A 20,433-nucleotide genomic window follows, 5' to 3' on the forward strand; every position below is an offset into this window, starting at 1 on the left:
TTTGATAAATTAATTTGACAAAGTAATGGCTGGAAAACGGAATTTCACAAAATTCTGTCTAGATCGAAGGAAAGCATGAAATATTATTCAATTTGATGGAAATTGTCCAACGGCAAAAGAATCGCATTTTATTTGATGATTTTATTTTCCGAATAAAAAGAACCTACTTATTTTCTCGTTATATCGAACGTTGTATCGAAGAAAACTGAAACGAAACGCAAAATTGGAAACGAGTAACAATATCGATCGATTACTTTGACTCTGTCAAACTATGAAAATTTGTTCCGTGGATTTTTACATTTTTATAAAAAAAAGAATGACGCTTTTAACGTAAATCCAACATGAAAAGTCATAATAGAAACGATTCACACATTCAATTTCTATAAACTAGTTTATTCAATGTATGTTTTTACGTTTTTTTCTATGGAAAATATCGTAGAAGTAAATAAATTGAAAAAATCTAATTTCAAAACACGATAATTCGACGAAATCTTTAATTCGATAGAACAAAGCAAATGCGTGTAAACGTCAAAATATGTTACCACGCGTGTCGTGTATTTATCTGATTTTCATGTGAACCCACCCTTAGACTGTATCCAGTTTCCAGAAGAATCACGACATTCCCGGATGGATAAACATTGACCCACTGCCAGGCAAAATCTTCGTCGTTCCGACGTTTGATTTCTAACGATCCTAACGCCGTGTATGGTAAGATGAGTCGCTCTATTTACGTCGGAACAAAGACGTATCGGCCTTTAGACGTGAGAAAGCGATTCAAGGTACGAATCCCGAGTTGCACGGTGCAACGGCTGCCAACAACTCCATGTAAACGACAAGTTCACTCTTCGTGGACTCTCGGTTACAGATTGCATCGATGAGAAATCGCCCTATCTCGAGGATTCTGCGGCGAAACGGAGAGGCTATAGCCGAGGGAAGGTTGGTTTGATACCTGGTCGAGCCGTAGCTTCTAGTTAAAAAGCGATTGCGCCAAGATGGAGCTATTTGCGAAGAAGATTACAAGAGGGCCGTCGGAATTACGTGGCGCCCGGCGTGGCGATGAAATACTTTTCCTCGTCGCTATGGGACGAGGAGGCGCTTCGTTCCGCGTGTCAGCGGATATAACGAAGGAGAGAGGCGAATTCCGGGCTGCTGCCCTTTAATTACAAACGACGTGGCCATGGACCATCCCCATCCATAAGCTCGTGTTAAGCTGGGAACCGGGTTAACGTCTTCCAAACAACAGTTAACGTCGAGAGAAATTCTTTCGTCGTGCGACGATTGGACACTTTGGATAGGTAGCGGAAATAGGTGTATCGCGACCAAATTTCGTTGAGCACGGCTTGTTCGTGCAAAAATCTAAATATTAATTTCAATTACTTACCGAGTAGTCGTTGTACTATAAGGATATATAAGAAGTAAAACTCGAGTATAGAATATCGGTACTAGTTCGATCAAAGTTTCACCCATATAGCCACCCACGCAAATGCATTTAAATATTCGATTATTTTCTTACACGTTAATAATCACGCGACATATGTAGAATACGGACATATTTTGATACTACGCGTATCTACGCGCGATGCGCGTGAAACAGCATCTTCATTAGAAGATATAAATCCCTTTCAATCGCGGAACTGATATCAACGAATGTCAAGAAATGCGCGAACTTTGGCTTATATCGGAGACCATGGCTGTAAACGATTCCAACGGTCTTCGACGAGGTTTAAAAGCCCGCTGGTGGGCTCAAACTCGGTCAAACTTTTAATCGATGCGGTTATAAATCGTGGAAAATCCAATCTCGCGACCGTAGGATCACTGTCTGGCGGGCCGAGAGGGGTCGAAGCGAACAGAGATGGAGCGTGGAAGCTGAACGGAACGCGTCACTCACACGACACGTGGACACGAGGACACGAGGACACGAGGACACGAGAAAAGAAACGAGACGAAATGTGTGCCGATCGATAAAAGTTATTCGCGATATAGAAGGGTTAGATCGTGGAACAATTTCTCCGATTTCACCGATTTCACCGATGGCCACGTTCCACGATGGCCAATGCCGGAACCCTGGTCTAGATTCGCCACCTTTACGCGTTTCACCTTCTGCTTACTTACGTTCCAGTAGCAGCGATTTGTCTAGCCCCCGGCTAGACGAGCTTGTGATCGTCGGTTTAGTCGTTTCGAGGTTCGATTAATTATTTTTCCCAACGGTCACGCGAATTGATCAACGTTTGTCTTTACACGAGCGAATACTTTGATGAAAAATTAAATTCGCCATCTGAACGATATAAACGGTATTTCGAAATGATTTAATACGTATCTAGAAATAATTTTTACCGTAATTTGTATAGACAAATTATAGGTTATCCGATAGAGAAATTGCCATTACCGTCTTCTAATAACATACACACATTGAATTATTTTTCTTCGCAGAATTTGCACATCTTGTTTTAATGGATAATAATCCGACGCAAGTACCTCCTAAATCATGCATTATGGGAAAAAGTGTTTCAAGCGAAACTGGTTTTATTCCGGGGGAAACGTCCTATCACGACCACCCGATTTTTATCTCAAGGCGACCTTTGTTTCAAATGCCACTGTACGGTGTTTTATACACCATTTTCGACGCAGCTTTTAATCGTCTACGCGAAAGAATTAAGCGCAGCTTGTATCTGAAAATGCTTAGTGTTTAAATAACAGGAAAAACAATTAAACTATAAAAACTATCGCGCTATATTTGTCTTGTCTTTCGTACGATAAATTTCACAGGATTAAAGTCAAAATATCTATTAATATTTTTTGCAGAGAATTAAAAAATGCATCCGACGATAATTTCATTTAGAAAAACCATGGTCATCTTGAAATCTCGAAAGCACATCCGCATAGATAGATTTGCCATTATCGAAACAAGGAAAGTTTTATTTACTCTGAAAAAAGATTTGCCTCGTGTAATAGTTGTGGAATTTTGCTCTCGCAAATAAATTCCGATATTATCTTATACCTGTCCCTGATATTCCTCCGAGTATAGAGAGAAATCGCAGCACATTATTCAATTTTGTTCGTTGCGAGGCGCTCGAAACTTGTTTACAAAGTTTTCTAATTAAAAAAATCTAGAGTTTCTTTCATCATCCACTATCACCTCCTGCTCGATTGACTCGTAAAAGCTGGATGATGGTACGTACGGTACACGGTATGGCACGGTACGTAGGATATGATGAATTGATTTTCAGATAAAGCGCGATTGCTTCTGATAGATGGGATATGGAGATGAGTAAAATTAATGGGTTAAATGGATATGTAGATACAGCCCAAGTTTCGGGGACGTATAATCGGAATTGAGACTACTCTTGATGCGATACGCATCCGTGGCGCTTTCATCGCATAATATAATTAATTTTACTAGCTAGTGTAATTAACCAAGTTAGATATAGTTGGCCAAGTTAAATATAGTAATTACAGTAATAGTTACGTTAAACTGGAAAGTATGGGCATATAAGGATGCTTCGACTGCAATTTTCTCGAATTTTGGATAATTCGAAAAGGCATCCATCCATCTTGAGATGGACTTGAGATGAAAAATTTCTTCCGGTACGTATAAATCGTTATCGTAATTAGAAAACTACGAAATACTAAATAATTCGCGGTAGTCGAATAAGAACGAGATATCGAAATTTTCTTAGTAAAATATTTTGAGCAAGAAGAAGAACGTCTAAAATGACTGAAACCGAATTGATGACGAAACAACAGGAAAAATGGGAGAAAAGCATGAAATTAAAAAGTACAGGTGATCTGCATTTCTTGAAAAGACTGGGAAAAATGAAAAAAATAGAGTAAACTGCGGAAACGAAACATAGTCGTCGTATGCTTCTTCCGGATTCACCGGGCATACGTATATAGCAAACGACACAATTTACTCCAAATCCATTTTTTTTTCTTTCTTGCGCGAAAAATAGGGTGGCTGCTGGTTAGACGAAACGAACAGGATGTTAATTAACGTCGACCTAGCGAAAATTCAATTTCAATTTTCAAGCATTCGAGCCCAAGGCAATTTACTTCTGCGAGTGAAAACGACGCGGGACGAAACAGCATTTCACTCCGTTCCGTTTTAATCCAAGATAAACGTTCTAGTTCTTTTCCATTTTCCTTTTCGTACAATTACAACCGTACAACTTCGAATCTTGCGGAAAAAGGAAAGTAGAACGTTTCTACGTACAACGTGTACACTGGCTTTTCCACCGCATGACGTATTCCACCGTATAGACGTAAGCGAGAAAAGTCTGCTATACATATAAGGTGTTTTGCAACTGATGCCGCAATGGAAACAAGAATTATTTGCGTTACAGTCACGTTACATTCATATATAATTATTACATTCACAACATACAATGGTCAACGTATATTTTTGTTCGTTGCTCTTATCAAATATATAATACGACACGCATGATATAACAGTTGTTATTTTGTAAATTTTCTTTTGTCCCCCGCCGTACATACAATCGAGCGATACGAGCCACCAAGAACGATCTACGAAATACACACTGAATAATTTGTTATGTGAAGCAGATGTATGCGCGTAAAGACGCAGACTAACGTAGATATTCGACCGATGCGGCAACTGATTTTAATCCGCTGCGTACGTTACGTAGTCCTATGATGCACGATATGCCGGTATGCCGGATCGTAAAAGAGATCGCGCATGTTCGTTATACAATTGCAGAAGGGATGCCACAAATCTTCCAGTACTATTTCGAACAAAAAGTACACCAAATAAAAGCGTATAAATGAACGGAATGAATAATAAAGTATAGAAACGGGTATAGAGAGTCGAACATCTATGATCTTACTTTCAAATGTTAAAACACATAAATGTAGGATTTTCAAAGGTTGCGGACGCTCGTTAGGAGATTTGAAAGCAGAAGGAGAATTCATAATCCGAATGTTTTGTAAATACAGAAACGAATATTACCATCTCTACTAAAATAGTAATCGAGTTTCCGTGAAATGTAACCTCTGTATTGGAATTGACTCGATTGAGATTGAAATTCGTCTCATCCCTATTCATCGCGCATATTAATTGCAGTACTTTGATAAATGTTTAGTGATTTAAAATTGGACCATCATGGAGATTAAATTAATCTTTTCGTTCCAATTTTTTTCAAACCTCGCATCGCTACAACTACCAAAGTAATCGACACGATCGATTCTTAATTCTTCATAAATATTTTCCAAGTATAAAAATGTACGTTGTAAAGAAATACTTTGGTCGTTTAGTTATTTTAGAGTTATTACAACAAAGTTTCGAACAAATATTTGTATATACCGAAAGAGTTTGGCCGTGGAAAGTATTGGAATACCTTGTATGCAAACGTGTTTCTTTCCACTTAATCGCGTAGGTGCGGTGGTAAGCGTGACGCTAAATAATACATTTGCTCCTACGAATAAAGTAAAATAAAATCTTCGAACGACCGGTTTGTCAAATTTGTCATTGTTTGTCGTATACCGGTAATCTCGGCGGATCCCTTAAAAGTATTTGGCAGTATTTTAGCACGTCCTATGATGTTAATACAATAGCGTGCAATTATAGCCAGCATTTTTATGCAAGTTAAACGGTCTCGGTACTCTGCAGAAGACTTACGATACATTTACGTCTTATTTGTCTGTACTTATCGTTATTTGTACTTCTTTTGTAATCCTTTGTAAAAGGATTAGTTAGCTGTGTAAGATAATTAACATAATCAGCTACAGAGTAATTTGTGGAAATTTAGTTGTCGAAGAAACGCAGGTTCGCTCGCTATCCTTTCGCTATAGTAGTAAAAAGAACGTTAATTTGGAAACGAGTGTGTATTTTTACTCTTATCTACAATGTCTTGGAGACTTATTAAAAAGTTGTTTCACGTTATAAACTCGTCTAACACGTGCATTTCTTCCAAACAACTAAAGACATCTTCATCTCGTGGAAGCATAAATACGTATAAGCATACGAAGAAAAATCGAGGATCAATGACACTTAACCTCGAAACCTATACCCGCCACAAACTATTGACAGCCATTAGGTCTAACGAAAGGTCTGCTTAAAACGGCGAGCACAGTCATTTAGTGGATAGATTCCTGTTCAAGCGATGCATATTCTCGATAGAATCTCGGCGGATGAAAGAAAAAAAACATCGAACAGCTGATCCTTTTCTACTAAACTAATTAAACTAATTGACTAAAAAATAAATATATTTGCTTTCGGCAAAATAGTAATTTGACGATTTATTTTTTATTAAATTTGGAAATTCAATCCAAGTACAGCCGTGTACTTTCATCAAATTCGTGCACTAATTTGATATGAAAATGTATCGTTACACATCGTATCGTGTACTCTATTTGTCGATTAAACAGACAAATAATTGCAAATATCACGTTTCAGTTATAAATAACGCGAGTTTCTCTAGAATTCGAGTTTCATTGTTTAATATCGCTGATAATTTCTACTTTAATATTCGGCAATGAAGAATCGATCAAAGTATCGTATATCTAGGTGTTTCCTTGATGCTGAAAAGCATTGTTACGTTTCATCAATTTTATTTTATATCTTATGCGTTAATTAGAAAGGTGAGTATGACTGAAAATATCGTGTTTCACCGATACATAAATATCGTAAATTTTTCTTAAATTAACTAGTTTCATACGATATTTTATGTTATCTTGTGTTATCGATCATTAACGCCCTAACATTTATTAATGGAAAATTCATCGAAACTTATCTGTATATTCCTTAATTATATTAAATTGATATTAATTAAAGTATATACTATGAAATATCGTATACATTTGATCTTTAACGTTATTTGTTAAACGCAAAGAAAAGAAAAATAAAGGTACATATTGTATTTTCTCATACATGGATCTCGTACACTCGGATACGTGGAAATGTATGCAAATTTTTCTTCTATTTAAAATAAAATAACTTTTGTTTATCGCTAATTTCATTACTTTATTCGCCTTATGTTTTCGTCCATTTCATACGTTTTAATCATTTTCGTCCGCTTTATTTACTATTTTTCAAAAGATTGGCAAAGCATCGACGCGAGACTAAAGTCGCATCCAGAAACGGATAAAGGGAATGGTACAAAGCCGATTCAAATTTCCAACTAGCAGTTAAAATATAAAGTTAACAGCCGCGCCGTTAAACTTCGGAGTTTCAAAGCACTGCGAAAACTAACTTAACACTAGAAAATCTTTTGCCCCGTTTGCGTTATCGAACGAAAGTCCAGCAAGTATTTATTTCACGTTTTATACGCAAAGATAATACAAGATAGGCGACAAAATAAAATAACCAGACAACCTGTTAAATCATCGCCGCGTGTTTCACGTGTTTTTTAAAATGGCAATCCGCGAGTGGAAAATCGTGGTGTTTTACAGGTGCAAAAAATAAGAAATTTCTCCTTTGAACGTAAAACTTTGAATGTAGAATTTTCAAACAGTGTTTGCGTTTCTCCGTTTGTGTAGCTGGAAGATCGAGCATCTAAAAATTATAATCCTTTCATATTTTATCCGACTGCGACACCAAGCCACGTAGAAACGGAAGATATATCGTGTTTTACGAGTATCGGTAGCAAAGCGACTGAACCAACTTTGTCCTGCTTATACCGGGCAACAGAAATCTATAAAACAAGCGTCCCGCGATTCATCGCCTGCGAAATATGTATTACGAAGAAGAAGCACGTTGGAATTATATTATATTATATTATATTATATTATATTATATTATATTATATTATATTATATTATATTATATTATATTATATTATATTATATTATATTATATTATATTATATTATATTATATTATATTATATTATATTATATTATATATTATTAGATAATATAGACTTGCGGTTACTATCTGCATAATCATTAATAGCGCGTTTGAAAATGTTCACCGTTTCTACATCAATAGAAAACCGACAACGATACTGAACCGTTATCGTTATACTGTTATCGTTCTACGACTTTATTCCTAAAATTTGTTAATTAAATTTGTTAATATAATAAAACGAAGGTTTTCATTTTATTATATCTCGATGATCCAATCAAATCCTCGCGTTATTTAACCACACGTGTTTATTACTCTTTTATAAAGTTATCCACCGATAAAAGTTCTACGACTTAAATAAAATAGAAATAATATTGCAGATCAAAGTACATATCGTCCTTTTTGTACCCATTTCCTATTTCCTATTTCCTATTTCCTATTTTCTATTTTATAATAATTATAACCGTTTAATACAATTTCAGACAAACTACGATTATATAACATTATTACTTGATTATGCCTGTAAAATACACTGACAGAGAATCTAGCTGTCAAACGGCGAGACATACTGTATAAATTGGAATAATTCGAGAAATTAACTAATATATTTTATTTTTCGAACCTTATATATGTATTCTCGAGTTGAAAATTTTACAAGAGACATCGCGTATTTGAAGAAGACGAAAGAAAAATTAGCCAGGAAATTGGTTCAGTGCTTATCTATCAAGGATACGGCGCCAACCTCGAGTAGCCTCGAAGGATTAAGACGCGATAAACCCTTAAGTACACGACCGAAAAATCCTTCGATGCTAGTATTACATGCCAGAGTGCAAACGTCCGCGTTTATGCATTTATTGTCAATAAATCTCGGAAAGATGGTAAATTAAATTAATTATCAATTGGAATTTGTCGACAATTTCGAAAGTTTGTTCCTAAAAACGATTGGTAAATTGATCTTTAAAACAGTGTTTTCAATTTAACGAGATGAGTACTTAATTTATCTGTGCAAGAATGTTCATGTTAGGACTCGAAGCCGTTACTTTCTCCGTCAATTTTTAAATCAGTGTATATTCACCCCTGTGTAGAGAAATATTCACGTTAGAACGACGTATCCACTAACTTTTCTGGCCGCTGAAAAAGAACAAAAGGAAAAAAAGAAAGAAGAAGGAAAAGAATAATTTATGGAGCGACTTCCGAAATCCATCCCCTTCGCGAGGAACGCGTTAGTTGCGTTTTGAAGAAAATATTTCCGTTGCGACACCGACCCAAGTAAAAATGATCGTTCCGACACTTTGCCAAATAATTGTTGAAACAATCCCTGTATAATAAATACATTATCGATCTCGGCAAGAAAGTATTTACGCTAACGCATTGTACCAACAGTTTGTTCGCAAATTACAATTTCTTAGTAGCACGAGATAATGCTCGAATCGACCCTTGTGTCTTTATCTCGCGAAGAACCCGCTATAGTCGATAAGGAATAAAAATTATAAGCCCAAAACCTCTTACGAACATCGCTCGAAGCAACCTCGAAAACTTACCCTCTCGACGATATACACCGTGTTATCTTTGCAGAGAAACGTCCACGTCAAAGTCGTCGGCTTTTCAACGCCACAGAAACGATACCGAGATCCAAATACCGATGAAAACACTCTTCGAAAGCCACCTTCCCGAGATGAACATCCTCCAAACACTTTTACCGCGTTTCAACCGGAAACTCACCTTCCCGCCGACGTTTGTCGTTCGCTTCGACATCGGCCAACCGCACGATCATCCTCTTCGATTAGAACGACGAAGAACGAACATTCGAGCAGAAAAGTAGTCCTTTGGACTTTGTTAGTTCTGTTTGGCCGTAAATCACGATGTATCTACGAACGATATACATATAAACGTAAACGTGGAACCGACGACTTTGGATTTGAAATTCACGCGTAAACACGAGGTCATCGGGTGTGTAAACAGGTCGCGTTAAAGTTCAACCCTTGCGGCACTAAGAGTAGGGGCGATGGTACATTTTCATTCATCGTTTCAAGCACACTGTGTAGAAACGCGATCGCGAATAGTACCACGAGGCCAACCGCTTGTTTCAACGGGTCAGGGCGCACTGTCCGCTTCGGGAAGACACCGATCGCTTCGAGCAGTGGCCGTGGAAGGCGCCACCGACGTCGAAAACAACCCACCCGCCCCCTCCCTCGAGTTTCAAGTTTCAGGTGCGATGTACCAAGTCATTCCGTTGGTGAAAAAGAGGGGCGGCGTCCGGATGCCGTGATAGAGGGATTCTGGCACCCTGTTCACGGCGATAAGCGTCGCGCTGGCAAGTGCAAGGTTAATTGGCAAAAGCGAGCGAGATGATTTTTCTTCGGCGATCGAGTTTAACTGGATGCTGTCCAAGACGAGGTCGACAAAAGGATGGCCGTTTTTGAACGGTGTTTGTTTCTACAATGGCTTGCGGAGATATTCGATCGATAACGATTAGCGAAAGATTATCCTACACGCGAAAATAAATCGAAAACATAGAATAATACTCTTTCGTTTTAAAGAAGATAAAGTTCGAGCGTATTTAATGGACCTTGAACTTTTATCGGCGGATTACCGGATTACGGATTAATTTATTAAATTCTATATAAAGCGTCCTCGAATAAGGATCGGTAGGGACTGACCGCGGCCTACCGGCAATTTTTCCAAACTGCCTGATCCCACGCGTATTCGACGTTTGAAATCGATTTGAAATCGCCCCGTTGCTTTTCATTCTGCAGACTTTAGTGGCCGACGAACGCGTACAGGGATTAAAATCACCTGCTTCGTTCTTTTACGTCTCGCTTCTTTCCCTGGAAAACCGGCTGATCCGACTAATCGCAGACTTGTACTACTGAAGCTGGCCAACTTGTGCGAAATATAAGGGGAAAAAACGAGGCTGTGTAAGTTTTTATCCATCTGTCTGATTTCCTCGCATCTATTTCACATACCTAAACTCGACAATCTCTACGTAATCAAACAAATCTTTGTTTTAATAAGCAGAAATATTTTCGACGCTATTGCAATAACTTTACACGTTTACTTCGAACTTAATTTATTTTTTATTAAAAAAGTGTATCACAAGCGCGAATTGGTTGTTAGTCAAGTCGATTTCATCGAGTGAAAAAGGTAAATTTTAGTTAAACGTTAACTTCAACTTGATATATTTTTTCCAAATCTAATAACTTTTGATTTACATTTTACTACTAAAGAAAATTAACCTGCGTGGTCGATGCTTGGATATTTTAATAATTCACGTTACCAAATATGCTACATATTATTTCTTGTATCATTATAATTACATATTTTTCTTATTGTAGGAATTCTTATTATAGGAATATTTATATAACGATGTCTCTTCTTAGTTCTCATAGTTACTGTTATTATATATGTATGCGCATATTTAATTATTATCAATTATTAAAAGTATTTGAATTCAACCTGCATCGGTGTGTGATGGTTTAGTGTTATTAATACCGAAATATAAAATTTTAAAGATAAAGATTGTATGATTCGATAGTAGGAAGAATTTATTTACATGTCCCTTAATTTAATTTCTTTCTTCGACAAAACATAAATAACGATTAATAGGTAACGACTAAAAAATATCTCTGATATTTCCTACAAATATAATATACGAGAAAGGTGGAAAAAATCAGTTGTTTATATACGAAATGTAGATAGCAAATATATGATACTAAGATATATGTAGAATTTATTTCAGAATCTTCAGCATGTGAAGAATTGATCTCCAGCATTTTCCAGTTTTCTTATTTACTATCGTCGGAAGGTAACTCGCGCGATATTATTACGAGAGATCAGCCACACCAATCTACGGTTTCACGAGTGTTCAATTTCATGAGAAAGTTTCGCTGCCAGTTCAACGAGTTGTCGCCAGGTGAAAATCGTGTGCTACGTTTGTCGCTTATTTTTCCACCGCCTCGGGCTAACAATGAGTTACCTTCGTTGCAAACTCATCAAACTTTTACCGCGATCTTTTTTCGTTCCGCCGGTAGAAATCCCGTTGGCCCGCAGAATCTTCGCGACTTGCACGTGCAATGAAACAACACGAAACAAGTTATAAAAGGATGAGACCCCCGAGTCGTTCGACGAATGACATTGATGCGATGTTTTTAATAGAAATAAGAAATGAAAAAGATATAAATATACATAGGTACACGTGTATGTACATGTAACATAATTTAGATATTTACTATATATATTTACTATAGATATAAGAAAGTATAGCTGTAACGATAGAATGTTTGTTACTTTATGTTTGATAATTTCCAAAATTCTCTCGAAAATAATTCAAATGCTAAGGTTAATTTTATTTTGAAAATACCGTATACCAATTTCCCTTTGGAAATACCGTTTCATGAAATTTCGCTCGTACGAGCACGAGTAACGCTTTCGTACAATTTCTTTCGCAATACGTAATTTTATCGTAGTTTTGTATAGTACGTTATTTTATCGTTTCGATCTATAAATCCTCTGATACCTTAAAGTCTAGTAATATGATATTTGATAAATCGATTTGTGGAAATGAACCATGTCGGTGATCCATTGAATCGACGTTAAATCGACCGAGAGAAATACGCTTGTGCGTGACTCGCACAATGATCGATAACGTTTTCTAACGAAATAACGAAATAACGAAATATCGAAATATCGATTATCCTTATGAATCTGCATCGCAAAATCCATGATATATGTGGAGGATACTGTACGATATTATTTCGAGGCTGCGCGTTTCAAAAAGGCTTATACTTTGAATACGCAAACGATATAAAGATACAAGATAGACCAGCAATTTTGTAGCAACACTTTGTACTAGCAAAATTGTGCGAAAAATTATTACGAAGAATAGATACAGCGTAGTTTAGTGTAGTAGAAAATATCTTCTTGCTCGGGAATAAGTTAATCGAGTTCGTTGGCAATGCAGTAATAATTATACGATTCGCTGAGTAATAAGCGTGAATTTCTTTGAGAATATCGAACAGAATTATACATCGAGGAGAACCTTTTTACAGGTCAAAATTATCTTTCAACGTTGAACGTAAATGATGCAAGTTCTCGTAACAGCGAATATATTTAGAAATTCTAAGAAAGGCGAGGATATCGTTGAAAATATAGGAAAAGTGTCAATTAAGCAAGAATCGGGAGAAGAATCAGCAGCGTCCGTTAAGTGTGATAACGAGAGAAGCAAGCAGAACAGAGGACGCATCGTGGCATCCAGTCCGGGCAGGCACGTAGCAGTAGTATCTATTTCACGCTTAACAAAGGTTCGCCACACAAACAGACAAAGTCCTGTTAAAATAGCGCTCAGATTCACGTGCAAACAGAGGCGACGGTAATTTTCAGTTTAAATGTTGTGTTCGCCAGTAATAATGCCCTTAACGCCGGTCAACTGCACTATGACGAGTGTCATTAGAACGATGCTATTATTTTTTCTGTTATAATCTAGATAATAAATGACTCGTTATTTCGCTTCGTCGATGTATGATAACATGGATAACAGTGAAATTAATCACACGTAAAATTCTAAAATAAAGGATTAGAACCGCAAAATATATATCGAATATAGATATATATCGAAACAGGTATCGATTAACTAATGATATTTCGATAAAAAGATGACAAGAATCAGAATACATATTATATTATAAGTATCATGTTTCTTTAGGAGAATCCCAAGAAACATTATACTTATCTACTCTTTTCAAACTGAAGTATATCGCGAAACGGAATCACATTCTGCAAGTATCCAGCATGTAAGCACAGAAAGAAATGACATTTAACGAGGAAAAAAATGACCAGTATCGACTTTAAACGTGAGAAAAATCCATCTCTTTAGATATCTAAAAATATCACTCTCGGTATTCCAGCATTCCTCGGAAACTTATTAACATCCATCCCACGCGAAATCCTTGATATTCGCTGCAAGGACTCGTCGATAAACCGGAAACGTACGGAACTGCGCGTTGAACGACCGCAACCCTGGAATACGAATACGAGAGAAGTTCGATGCAGTTGCTGCGCGAGAACGAGCCGGCTCGCTGGCAATGGACCTAACCCTCTTCTCGATTAGCCTCGTCATTGGCAAAGTCAGCGCTGCTTCGTGCAGAATCAGGGTCACCGGTGCATAATCGATGCCATCGTCAACCCCCGCCTGCAACGTTGACCTTGTCAACTCGAATCGCGAGACCAACTGCCACGAAATGAATCTATCGACCTATTCGAAAAAGTTCGTTTAATTTAACATTTAACATTTTTTATTTGATTTTGTTCTGATTTTGTTCTAATTTTCTACCCTTATGCATATATATATACATAAAATAATGTATAGATACACAATGAATACATATACATAATGTATAGATTAACGATTAGATTATTGATCTCGTTGGCTTTCTTAATGTTATAATATATTTGGAAATTTTATAATATCCTTACCTTTTAGAATAATCCTCGCATTTATATAATTTTTTATTGGATGTTTACCTTTACCGGAGTTTCATATTTATAGATGTTGAGATTTTTTACCTACTTTACAGCTATTTTAGTATTTTTGCATGTAAAAAAAAATCTACCGTCGCTTAACATCGCTAAGATGAACAACGTTGACGTACGGTGAAAAAAGATGTACAAATTTAACAAACATAAATACAGTTTGTTAAACTTTCCTATACCAGACTAGTCTGAATACAGACACGTTTCGTTTCGAATAATTCAAATATCGAATCATTATTTACTGAAAGGGCTAATATGTACCTGACTTTGTAAGATACATGGCTGAAGTTGGCGTCGCTGATCATTCAAGATGCAAATGCATTTTAATAGAAGATCGATCCTAAGTACGTACCTAACGTAACGAATTCGAAATGTAAAGCGTTTCTGTGTCAAGGATCGAATATACTTCGACACAGTAATAACTTGCGAAGAACAGACATTCAAAATGTGTAAGGTCCGATTTTAAACTCCAGCGTCTGATGACGATCCTTTAAAATTCCACATAGTGGAAACCAAACTTTGAATATTAACTCTCTCTAAAAACATTCGGTTTGAACTGAATCCAAATTTTAACGAAAATATTCGAAATCTTAATTCGTTGTAACAATGCAGCGGATTGTGATCTAGGGGGAACTTTGATCTTTAAACTTTAATTAACACTCAGAATAGTTTTAATGAAATTAACAAGTTCCAAATTAGATCTATGTTTTATAAAGGTTTTAACGATATTTCATATTTCATACCATGTAAGATTAAAATACTGTTAACTTTTAAAATAAATGAAAAGATTTATATAACGAATATACAAAATTCTCACTTAATATATATATATATATATATATATATATATATATATATATATGTATATTGTACTTTATTATTATCTTGTATGTATAAATAATTCTAATTCTAATTATTAATTTAATCGTACCGTTCCTAGGGGCAACTCTCTTGATAATCAAGATAATCATTGCCTTTGAAATAGAATCATAGATGACGTAACATAGTTGACACATGAACGAAACATTTCTTTGTCAGTTTATTATTAGCGAGAATCTTCGAAAAATCGTGACGATAGTTACGATATAACGTATATCACTTATATAATATTGCATACTGATAATCGGTATACGATTTCTATAGCAACAAATTTTTTGTAATCTGTGAAATATCTACCAAAATGATGGGTCAACTTGTCGAAAGACTACTCCCTCGACGATCTCGATGATTTCTTAACTTGTTGGTAGAGGCGTGTTTCTGAACAACCTTTTGTTATACACGTAACCGTTCGTCGGCTCTAGTTTCCAACATATTCGCCAAAAGCTGTCGGTACTGGACACCGAAACCTGCCAATATATGTGCATCCGCGACATAACCCAAGCATAGCCGACACGTTCGCCACTTGGCGATCTGTTTACATTCATTAGTCATTGATCTCTGTATCTTTGTAACGTACTTTACGGATTTAAATAAGTAAACGTCTTGGAAACTGCTGGATCGACAAAACCTAACCTAAATGCAAAATACATTGGTGATATTCATTTTTTACCGAGTTTATAATACTTATAACATGCGTTTCTCACAGTCTCGGCCCTATAATATATTCAAAAATCACCGAAATCGGTAGGGGAATAGCCTTTCGACAAGTTCATCAAGTGTCGTAACATGAATTACATTTTTCAATATTTTACATTCTTCACAAAGTGAAACAAATATTATTCAAGTTTCTGTGCTGCTTTGCTGTCACTGTTTGCGCTTAAATTAAATGTTCTGAATGGCAAATATGAAACGAGCTTACCTAAAATTTTCCTTCTATCCTCGGTAGAAGTCACGTAACCAGCTTAAAACGTTAATTGTACATATGGCGTCGAACGACCGTTGTCGCATAATCACTTCCTACCCGTTTAAATTCGTATTTTTAACAATCATCGTGTCACAAGGCTATCATATGGAATACATGGTGCAGCATGTATTATGATGCACGAATTTCATAGAATTACGGATTATTAATTACCGAGTTTGTCCTAGTTTTTGTAAAATTTCACGAAATTACGCGTCGCGCGTGCCCAACATTTACATTCGCAACCGGAAACTGGACTCTTGGATTTCGTGACGTAATAATGGCTGCCAAAAATGGCTTAAAGTAATGGATAGGCTGGTAATTTATCGATTGTGATAGATGTCTCTAAACGTTACAACCACAGATTGATAGTTATACGATTTCCATTTTATTCAATTTATCGGTACACATTGTTCAGTTATGCTGTGTATAATAAATTTGGAATATTCATAGTATATTTATTTATAACACGTCGAACTTGAATTTGAATTATGTAATCGTAGTTTTGGCATTGCAGAAGTGCAGCGCCACTACAAACGCGTCATAACAAACGCGTCCCCCTTGGAATTTTAAAGATACACGACCAAAGTCCGACGTGAACAGATTGAACTTTTCAAATAATTAAAATCCTTTATTCCTGCCCTCATCCATTTGTAAGATTTCTATGATATAGATTTAAAGGTTTTTTCGATATAGTTTTAATGTTACAAGATCTTACGAATTTGTTGGAGTAGGTTAGAGTCGTAAAAGTAAGAATGTGTTATATCGGTATAGCGGTAGAGATTAGTGGTTACCGAGGTGCGTGACATATTGACTATGCGATATTTCCCTGTACTATTTTGTTACTATTGGTACTAGTTACATTGTTAATATTGTTATTATCAATTCTATTTATATATCTAATAACTTGTTGAACATTATATTTCGGAATTAAGTAGCTTTTTCAATTATCTTCTGTTTTTCCTGTTTTGATCGTGTATTTAGAGGTTAGAGTTATCGATATCTTATACTGGCTACTTTCAAAATTGAGATCTAAGATCAGTTACGGTTTCATTTTAGTGGTATACAATTGGCTGCTTGTTTTGACTTTACGTACACATTCATTTGAAATTTACGATATTCTTTAACTCAAATTAATCCCATACGTGAAATTAGAGTCGGTGTTTGCTAGTCGATCGTTCAACAGACGTGTTAATTTTCTTTCTTTTTGTATGTATTTATTTTTGCTTAGATGCTCAATATCGTTTAAATATACGGTATTAGAGTCAGTTCGTGTCAAGAGGATCCAGCTTCTCCAAAAATTCAAAAATGTAAGTGCCTCTGTATTTTCCTGATAATTAATAAAAGATAAAGACAATCGATAAGTAAACAAACTTTGAAGCTTCGTTGCCAAGCCAATTTTCTATTGAAACAATGTTGGAAAATTGTGAAACAAAATTTTAAAGTTTTAACACTGAATTATAAAATAAAAATGTCCAACATATGCGTAACGTATTATCGAATAAGCTACAATTTACGATAACGTTGCTAGAGCATTTATCAGAAGTTATATAGAACATTTTTAGCGTTGTATATTTTTTAGAATACTTGGGTTTCCCTGAAATATAGACATAATCGTGAGAGTTAAGATAACACTTGCCAGTCACGTCGTTTTCTGCGTCATGTCAATCGAAATCACAGTCTCTCACGCAGTTCATTGAAACGAACATTGTGCGACACTCGCTGAACACAAGAATAGCGACTATTTTCGGATAATAAAAATAATTTTTCTAATTATGAAATTAGATGTCTGACAATGCTTCTTGCTAATTTCGCGTATTAGATAATTCCGCACGTTCGTTCCTTTGTAACGTACACCTGAGTCTGATCATCGGAATCGTTCTTGGAGGTTCTTCAGATTATCTCCAGATCAGAGTTATTTAATTATAGAATACTCCTTTCGTTCTTTTTTTTTTTTTTTTTTCTTTTTTTTTTTTACATATATAAGATGCTATGAGATATTCAAACGTGTAACTGGAATGTGTTTTCTGCAAAATTGATAGATTCGAAAGAAACTCGTTTATTGGATTAGAATTGGATTTGGAGAAAAAAGTACTCTTGATAAATTTTTGGACAAATAAAGAATCATTTGTATCTTTTTAGGCAAAACTAGGAAAATTGAAAATTTGATTCGAATACTAAGATGTGGGAGAAACCAATTATTATAAAATCACTTGCTTTTTAAGTTTTACTACCTGTTGTATCTGTTATATCTGTTTTTCTTATTGTTATTTTGTTGTTGTTGTTATTATTATTATTATTATTATTATTATTATATTGTCATTTATTGTCATCTCCTATGATATGTCTTATCCTTGGTCAATAATCAACGATGGTTATATAATCGTTGGTAATTTACCACTTACCGACAAGCAAGAAACGTGAAATTTTCCATATCAGATAATATTAGCTTTTATCGATTAGTAAGAACGTTTGGTCGGTGATTACAATTTGATAATCTTGTTCGCAGAATTCCATTTAGTCCTCAGTCGATAAGAATAGTTCCTTTCAAAGTGGCGATACTAATTTTGATTTATTCACTCGTTTACCTGTATTGACGATCTATTGACAATCTTCATCACGTAGAATATTTGTAAGTACGAGCGATATTTTAATCGAGAATATTTCGAGCACAGAGAGTGGCTAACAGCGTAATAAAAACGATATTGATAAAATATTCGTTTCGTTATCATCTGTCAGGAGAAATTGAATAATTTGATAATTCTTTTTAGCAATTCGGAGAATGAAAATTACAATGGATATGGACGGATCGACGGTTGAAATAGAAAGGAATACTTTTTATATGAAATATTTAAAGCTAATTCGCGAAGGAAACTTGAAGCGTATGGCACGACTGTAAGTTCATTGAATTCTCAAGTTGGTGGAAGTTGGAGTTGAACAGATCGAACATAGGCGTCGTCAGAGTTATAACGTTGGAATATTGTAGTTGGAAAGTTGTTAAGTAGGAAAGTTGGAATAGCCGGTGAGGATAGAGGTGAGAAGAGCGTTGGATCTTCCTTTAGGTTTTCGTTTCTCTCTCTTCCAAAGTTTTCTCAATTTGCGTGTAATTTGTTCTATTTAATCTTTTTAACAGAAATAAGGAATTAATAAGTCAATACTAGAAACATCGTTGTACGTATGAAAGAAATCGATATGAATGGTACATCGTTGACCATCGATATTAGGATATCTATCTTATAATAAATTCACCGTTTCCTTCGCATCAATACGAACGACTTATAACGTAAAATACTAAGCAAAATATTTGTTAGATATTTCTTATATAAGCAGCAGTCGGTTTGACAAAAAAGTTAAACGGCCGTGGGAGAAACATTTCATGCCAAATCAGGCAAATTGTTCGCCAACGTAGCTAATAACGTCGAAGGAAATTATCTCGCTCGCACCGCCTCCGGCATTTTATATAATTTTAAAGGTTGAGCCGTAACGCTTTTAAAATAAAATCAAATCAAATAAAAATCGTTAAAAATAGCGTTTGAAAATTTTAAGATTGGTTAGGGGAAGACGAAATATTGTTAGACGCGAAAGAGTCGTAAATCGAATGAACGTAAATAGATGAAATCGAATCGTCGATTGTTAGGAATCGTTTTACACGTTTCCATGGTGTCAAGTAGCTTTGAAGGGCACGTTGAAGAAATATCGTTGACGCGCGGTTGTCGGTTCGAAAGGTTTCCGGACGAGTTCTTTCGTTGCATCGTGAAATTTTCGGTAATTCGTTAAAGAGAAATTGCACGACCTCGTGGTGGCCGCTTGCGCGAATTAATCGCGCGAATTTTCCTTGCTAACGTGAAAATGCAATTTGGGGCGTGACCTCGCTGACCTATATGGCGTGTGTAACGAAGCTTCCTTACGAAACTCGCCTCTATTCTTTGTTCTTATTTTTCAAATACGCCGTATCGTTGTTTCGCATGGTCGATGAAATATTTGTTAGCGGTAACGTGGCCCAAGACGATATCGGTTCTGCGGTGATCGTCTTTCCGTGGAAAGAATTTTGCGGACCAAGTGGAAAGAAGACAAATTGGCCAAACAATATCTCGACGAACCACAGGATGGTCACAGACCATTCGACTTCCTAAAATGTAGTTCAACGCGATATTACGATAATCGGTTTAATTTACTGCAGCATCAGATGCGGTATGTGGGTTACGAGCTCGTTAACCTAGTCGTTGAGACAGAGATTCGGTTAACCCGCGCAGAGACCTGCGTGAGTT

At 35.9% G+C, this 20,433-nt stretch overlaps 1 protein-coding gene across 3 annotated transcripts in view; it reads right to left on the reverse strand.

The window, feature by feature from the left end:
• Positions 1 to 9,922, reverse strand: part of LOC100650229 (octopamine receptor beta-3R) — an 81,077-nt gene extending 71,155 nt beyond the window's left edge. For all 3 annotated transcript variants that reach the window (XM_048408004.1, XM_048408003.1, XM_048408002.1), the window contains exon 1: positions 9,339 to 9,922. The gene's annotated coding sequence lies outside the window, so the exon portion shown is untranslated. The remainder of the gene's footprint in view (positions 1 to 9,338) is intronic.
• Between the last annotated feature and the right edge of the window lie 10,511 nt (positions 9,923 to 20,433).

Source organism: Bombus terrestris, chromosome 8, assembly GCF_910591885.1.
Source record: "Bombus terrestris chromosome 8, iyBomTerr1.2, whole genome shotgun sequence".
Lineage (NCBI taxonomy): Eukaryota > Metazoa > Arthropoda > Insecta > Hymenoptera > Apidae > Bombus > Bombus terrestris.